Source organism: Chlorocebus sabaeus, chromosome 20 (genome assembly GCF_047675955.1).
Source record: "Chlorocebus sabaeus isolate Y175 chromosome 20, mChlSab1.0.hap1, whole genome shotgun sequence".
Classification (NCBI taxonomy): Eukaryota; Metazoa; Chordata; class Mammalia; order Primates; family Cercopithecidae; genus Chlorocebus; species Chlorocebus sabaeus.
This window is the reverse complement of record NC_132923.1, coordinates 119,537,264-119,543,437: the sequence shown is the minus strand read 5'-3', so window position 1 is coordinate 119,543,437 and position 6,174 is coordinate 119,537,264. Positions and strand designations below refer to the sequence as shown.

The 6,174-nt window shown below is 52.9% G+C and overlaps 1 protein-coding gene across 1 annotated transcript in view; it reads left to right on the top strand.

Annotated features, from left to right (window-relative positions):
• Positions 1-253: 253 nt before the first annotated feature.
• Positions 254-6,174, top strand: part of ARHGEF10L (Rho guanine nucleotide exchange factor 10 like) — a 180,143-nt gene continuing 174,222 nt past the window's right edge. Inside the window, exon 1 of the mRNA XM_073007778.1 lies at positions 254-276. The gene's annotated coding sequence lies outside the window, so the exon portion shown is untranslated. The remainder of the gene's footprint in view (positions 277-6,174) is intronic.

Genomic DNA, 6,174 nt, shown 5'->3' with positions numbered 1-6,174 from the left:
GACTCAGTCTAGCTTTTCCTCGTGGACTGCCAGGGCCGCCTCCTGTCCTTCTGCTCACCACCCTCGCCTGCCCGGCAGGTTGGGCAAGTGAGTGACTCACACACCTGGGCCCTGTGTGGGCCCAGCCCTGGGAGCCAGTGTACTTACCCTCTGGGCTCCTGCCTGCCCTGCCAGCTACTTCAACCGACAGACGGGACCCTTCCCAATAGAAGGGGGCTGCCCCTGTCACTTGTGCTCCCTTCCCGGAGGACTGCGATTGGACTACACAGGATTGAGGTCAGTTTCCTTTCTGTTTTTAACCATCTCTGCCCCTTGCTGAGTTGGAGGAAAATCTTTTGGAGGTCGTGGGGGAGGGGTCCCCACTATCATTGACACCCTTGTGTGTCAGGCCCAGGGACACCCTACTCCCTCTCAGCAGGTGCTGGAGCTTGGGGCCACCTTGGGATGCATTCGGTGAGGAGAACCATGCTGGGTGCCTCTATGGGTGTGACCCCAACCCTGCAGCCACCTAGCGGGGCAGGTCACGGCAACCTGGAGTGAGAACGGCAGAGGTGGACTGCAAGGGCATGTGTAGGGGGGTACTTTCCTCACTTCCTTCTTAGGGTCACAGAGTGAGGGATGCAGCTTGAGATGGCTTCAGTTCAATGGCATCATTTTACAGCTGGGAAAACTGAGGCTTGGAGGCGAGGGAGTAACTGAGGTGGATTGATGCATTGGTGGTGGAACTGGGGCTGGAAGCCGGACTGGCTGACTCCCTGCCCAGGGCTCCTTCCTTGGTCCTCCTGGCTCCTGGCTGTTTCCCTCTGCTTTTCCCCCCGTTAGCTCTCTCCCATGTCATCCGGGCCTCAGCAGGGAGGAGGCATGCAGCTGGTGGGTGCCATTTCACAGGGGGATTTTGTGGGCTCACAGTTGGAAGGCATTTTGAAGGTCATCCAGGCCATGAACCTCCGACAGGTGGCTGTTTAGCCACAGCTTGACTATCCCTGGGAATGGAGAGCTCACTTTTTTTTCCCCCTGAGATGGAGTTTCCCTCTTGTTGCCCAGGCTGGAGTGCAATGGCACAATCTTGGCTTACCACAACCTCCACCTCCCAGGTTCAAGCGATTCTCCTGCCTCAGCCTCCCGAGTAGCTGGGATTATAGGTATAAGCCACCGTGCCCAGCTAATTTTGTATTTTTAGTAGAGACAGGGTTTCACCATGTTGGTCAGGCTGGTTTCGAACTGCCAACCTCAGGTGATCCACCTGCCTTGGCCTCCCAAAGTGCTGGGATTACAGGCGTAGCGCTCACTGTTTTTGGAGGCAGTCTCTTTTATTTGCATGGCCAGTGTCTGGCAAATTACTGGGCACTTACTTCGTGGTGAGCACTTTGCTAACAAAGTACAGTAGGTGTGTAAATGCCTTTCATCCCCGACACCCCAATGAGGTAAGTGTTATTGGTATCACTCTTATTTTATAGCAGAGGAAACAGGCACAGAGAGGTTAAGTAACTTACTCAAGATTTCACAGCTTGAGGAAGAGGAGCCGAGTTTTGAACCCAGGGAGTATGGTTCCAGGGCTCAGCCAAGGTCTTAGCTGCTGTGCTTGGCTGCTACCATAGGAGAGCGGGACTTCCTGGGGAGGGGGTCCTGCCTGGCATGGTGAAGCTGAGGTCGGAAGGGGGACATTTAGGTGACTGTGTGACGCTCTGGTTGGTTGGCCTCTTGGGGCTGAAATGCCACCATCCAAGCTCTTCTCCTGTCACCTGTTTTGCCTCCTTGGCAGATTACCCTATCCTCACGTAGCCCCCAGCTACCAGAATCCAGGACCAATGACTGATGACTCCCAGGACAGTTGCATGCAACAACAGAGGGAGGGTTGAAAGCTGTGGCTCGGGATCTCCGACACCACTGTCAGGGTTTCCTTGGAGTGTCCTGGGCAAAGGAGGCAGGAGGTGAGAGTGGGCGTGGCAGAGGGGTGGGAGGGGCCTGGGCCCTGCGTCTGTTTCCTTCTTAACATTTTGACCTCCTGGAGTGGCACCTCATGTGCTGCCTGTCCACCCCACCTTGCCCATCTATTTAGGGGAGCTTGGTGATTAATGAGGGCAGCACCTCATCCTACGGTGCTGGACAGTTTACAAAGCCAGCCAACGCCGTCCTGAAGGGTGCTCACAACAGCCTGGGGAGCTGGGACGGGCAGGAATTGTGATAATGCTCATAGTTGAGGGATGGAGGCTCAGAGAGGTCAGGTGAGCTGCCTGGGGCCGCACAGCTAAGTGATGGAACAGAGTCAGATCCTGCCTCCCCAACCTCCCGACCCCCGGCTTCTAACAGAGCATGCTCCACACCAAGGCTGGCTCCTCCTCTATGTGGTTTTTCCTCCAGAGAAATCCTCATCAGGGGCAGAAGTGTCAGGGCTGCTGAGGCAGGGCTGTCTCCCCAGCTTTTGGCCCCTAAATCAGAGTCTCCTGAGGTGGCGGAAGAGAGGGCTACCCCTCTCTTCTGTCCCCGCAAAGGCTTGCTCTGAGTGTGATGCCAGGAGTCCTTCTGGCTGGATCTCTTCAGTTAATGAGACTTTGGGACTTTCAGGGGGACGACTGGCCTGGCTCCATTCACATTCCCGATATCTTCTTCCTAGACTTTCTCTCCAGGGCAGTCATGGGAACAAGAGATTCTTAAATTGATCCCATCCTGTCTTCTCCTTCTCCTAATGATAATACTAATCACAGCAATATTAACTACTAATGCTAGTCATGTTCCTGGTGGCACACGTCTGTGGTCTCAGCTACTCGGGGGGCTGAGATGGAAGGATCGCCTGAGCCCAGAAGTTTGAGGCTGCAGTGAACTGTGATTGCCATTGCTACATTTTCTTTTTCTTTTCTTTTTTTATTTTGGAGATGGGGTCTAGCTCTGTTGCCCAGACTGGAGTGCAGTGGTGTGATCCCGGCTCACTGCAACATCCGCCTCCTGAGTTCAAGTGATTCTCCTGCCTCAGCCTCCCAAGTAGCTGGGACTACAGGCGTCCACCACCACGCCTGGCTAATTTTTGTATTCTCAGTAGAGATGGGGTTTCACCATGTTGGCCAGGCTGGTCTCGAATTCCCGGCCTCAAGTAATCAGCCCGCCTTGGCCTCCTAAAGTGCTGGGGTTACAGGCGTGAGCCACTGCACCCAGCCCACCATTGCTACATTTTTATTTATTGGGCACCCACCGTATACCAAGCTCTGTGCCAGGCATCCTTTAGGCCATAGCTCATTGAGCCCTCCTGGCAACCCCATTTCACAGATGAGGAAGCTGAGGTCCATAAAGATGAGGTCACTTGCCCTGGGTCACATAGCTGGTCAATGACACTGAAATCACCAGTCAGAAAGTTGAAAGCACACTTCACCCAAAGTCATCACCCAAGGTCACGCACTGTTCATGGCACAGCCAAGACTAGAGCCTGGCTTGGCTGAATCCTGATTTCCTGCTCTTCCCACTCAGTGCCTCTGGTTGGGCTACAGTGGGACTTTTGAGCCATGGATTCTAGAGTTGTTTCTGCCTTTATAGGACATTAAACAAGCCACTGAATCTCTTGTGGCCTGGGTCACACCATCTGAGTGCAGGGGCTGGTGATTTATTTCCTGCGAATGATAGTCATGTCTGGGAATGCTTTTCAACACTGGCACATGCACACAGAGAATTAGTATGAAGAGAGGTAATTACCCAAGCCATGTCTCTAGTCTCTTCTGTGACTGAAAGCTTTGATATTTAATCCTTAGAATGAACTTGGACCTCCGGATATGGTGGCTCATGCCTGTAGTCCCAGCACTTTGGGAGGCTGAGGCAGATGGATCACATGAGGTCAGGAGTTCGAGACCAGCCTGGTGAACATGGCAAAACCTCATCTCTACTAAAATACAAAAATTAGCTGGGCAGAGTGTTGTGCACCTGTAATCCCAGCTACTCAAGAAGCTGAGGCAGGAGAATCGCTTGAACCTGGGAGGTGGAGGTTGCAGTGAGCTCAGATTGTGTCACTGCACTCCAGCTTGGGTGACAGAGGGAGACTCCATCTCAAGAAAAAAAAAAAAAAAAAAAAAGAATGACCTTGGACCAGACTGGGCAACATAGTAAAACCCCAACTCTACAAAAAACAAACAAACAAAAATTAGCCTGGTATGGTGGCTCACCTGTTGTCCCAGCTTCTCAGGAGGCTGAGGTAGGAGGATCACTTGAGCCCAGGAGGTCGAGGCTGCAGTGAGCCAAGATGGCACTACTGCACTCCATCCTGGGAAGCAGAGTGAGACCCTGTCTCAAGGAAAATTATATATATATATATATATATGTGTGTGTGTGTGTGTGTGTGTGTGTGTGTGTATAAAATGACTTTGGGATGCAGGAACACAAGCCATGTTCTTTTTTTTTTTTTTTTTTTTTTTTTTTTTGAGACGGAGTCTCACTCTGTCGCCCAGGCGGGAGTACAGTGGCCGGATCTCAGCTCACTGCAAGCTCCGCCTCCCGGGTTTATGCCATTCTCCTGCCTCAGCCTCCCAAGTAGCTAGGACTACAGGCGCCCGCCGCCTCGCCCGGCTAGATTTTTGTATTTTTTAGTAGAGACGGGGTTTCACCAGGTTAGCCAGGATGCTCTCGATCTCCTGACCTCGTGATCCGCCCGTCTCGGCCTCCCAAAGTGCTGGGATTACAGGCTTGAGCCACCGCGCCCGGCCAAGCCATGTTCTATTGTAGGGAAGCTGAGACTCAGAGACATGAACTCCCTCACTCAAGGTCATAGGACCAGCAGATGGGGAACCAAGGATTTGAACTTGGTCTGGTCTTCATGTTCCCGGAAGTAAGCACCTCCCATCACGTAGAGAGGCAGCTCCCCGGGGAATGGGAGTCTCCCAGGGTACTCGGACGAGAAGCAGTGAACAAGTTTGGAGCATGGACTCCTTGGATTCCAGGAGACCAGGCTTATAGGAACACAGTTTAGGAGCTTAGCAGGTAGGTCTGAGACAGGTGGCCTGGTGCTGCCACCAAGTAAGTCCCCTTCTCCCCTGCTCAGGCCTGCTCCCATTTTTTCCTTCAGCAGAATGACAGAGACCCCCTTCCCCCATCCGTCCTGGTCTCAGAAACAGAGGCAGCCTTTGTTTCAAGGGGAACCAAGAAAACAGGGAACTCTCCGGACCACACTGTGACCTGCTCTGCAGGTAACCCTGGTCCTTCCTCCTGGCCCAGCCAAACCCAGCTCAGCTACTGTAGAGACATCCGATACCCCAGCAGGGGGAGGGAGGAGAGGGAGGGAGCCAGTGGGGTTAAGTAGGAGCCCCTGCCCACCTTCTCCCTCCCCATCTTAGTCTACCCTGTCCCTCCCCGTGAGCAATGTTGTAATTAAATCTGATAAGCATCCATTCTATCTGGTAAAAAGGGTCCCAATGTCATGGTTGGTTTGAGCCAATTGGGATGGGGGATGGGACCCTAGGCTGGAAGCCAGGAGGCTGCCTCTGCTCCCCACTCTATTCTTCATGCCCTGCATGACCTTGAGCAAATGCTTGCCCTCTTGGGGCCTCAGTTTCTCTCTCTAGGAAAGCAGGATGTTGGCTTGAGCCATGGGTTCTAGCCTTGTTCCTGGTGGCACACGCTTGTGGTCCCAGCTACTCGGGAGGCTGAGATGGAAGGATCACCTGAGCCCAGAAGTTCCAGGCTGCCGTGAGCTGTGATGACACCACTGCGCTCCAGCCTGGGCAACAGAGCGCGACTCCTTTCCAAATAAAGAAATAAAATCATTTTCTTAATATTTTTTTTTTTTTTTTAAAGAGGCTGAGTGCTGTGGCTCATGCCTGTAATCCCAGCACTTTGGGAGGCTGAGACGGGCAGATCACTTGAGATCAGGAGTCTGAAACCAGCCTGGCCAACATGGTGAAACCTCATCTCTGCTAAAAATACAAAAATTAGCCAAGAATGGTGGCGTGCGCCTGCGTCCCAGCCACTCTGGAGGCCAAGGCGGGAGAATTGCTTGAACTCTGGAGGTGGAGGTTGCAGTAAGCTGAGATCCCGCCACTGCACTCTAGCCTGGATGACAGAGCGAGACCATCTCTCTCAAAAAAAAAAAAAAAAAAAAAGTAAAGAAAACCAGGAGGAAAATAACTAGAGGGCAATAACTCCCTCCACCCCACCCCCGATTCCTCAGGGCCCTGCCAGCTCTGAAAGTCTCTGAATTGC